The sequence below is a fragment of the Ailuropoda melanoleuca genome, chromosome 4 (assembly GCF_002007445.2).
Source record: "Ailuropoda melanoleuca isolate Jingjing chromosome 4, ASM200744v2, whole genome shotgun sequence".
Classification (NCBI taxonomy): domain Eukaryota; kingdom Metazoa; phylum Chordata; class Mammalia; order Carnivora; family Ursidae; genus Ailuropoda; species Ailuropoda melanoleuca.
The window spans coordinates 132,598,502-132,599,280 of NC_048221.1; positions in this window are offsets into that span (position 1 = coordinate 132,598,502).

Consider the following 779-nt stretch of genomic DNA (forward strand, 5'->3'; position numbering starts at 1 on the left):
GCCAAGGATTTGTTTTCTACTTTAGTGTAACAATAAAACACTCCCAACTGAAATAAGTGCAGCTTCATTGAACATTTTCACAGTAAATACTGAGATTTAGTTGTGAAATGTTGTATTTCGCAAAGATGGCCACATCCGTGCATCTCCCTTCCTGCACGCCCTCCCAACCGTGGGATGGTCACATTCCTCCACGAAGACGTGGGGTCCATGCTCCATCTACTCAAACCTGCATGGAAATGGGTAACTCCCTCCAGCCATGCAATCCGGTGGAAATGAGGCCGAGTGACTTCTGAGGCTGGGTCACCTGCCTGTCTCTTGGGACACGGCCCTTTGGGGCCCTGAGCTGCTGTGTAAGCATCCCAGCTACCCCGGAGCCACGGTGCTAGAGGGACCGCGAGGACGCAGAGAAGTGGCCCAAGTAACCCAGGAGCTGATGTTCGAGATCCCTGAGCGGTGCCGTAACCACTTTGTTCATTTATTTTTTTGAATTCTCTTTGCTTATCCGCATTTATAAGATTTTTGTAGCAAACATATTACTTTCCTCAAAATAAGTCATTATTTTCCTCAAAATAAGTCCCCTCCTAGCCCCACCCTCTCAAAGCATCACCAGGCATGGGCTAACCTCTCCATGGGATTCCAACAGTGGATTGCAGAATTCACCAAAGTAACCGCTCGCCCCGGAACCCTGACCAGCTAATAGTGGTGGACAAACTCCAGAAACCACAGAGGTCCTCAGCCCACACGAGTGGATCCGATGCTCGGGTTCACCCATACTTAGA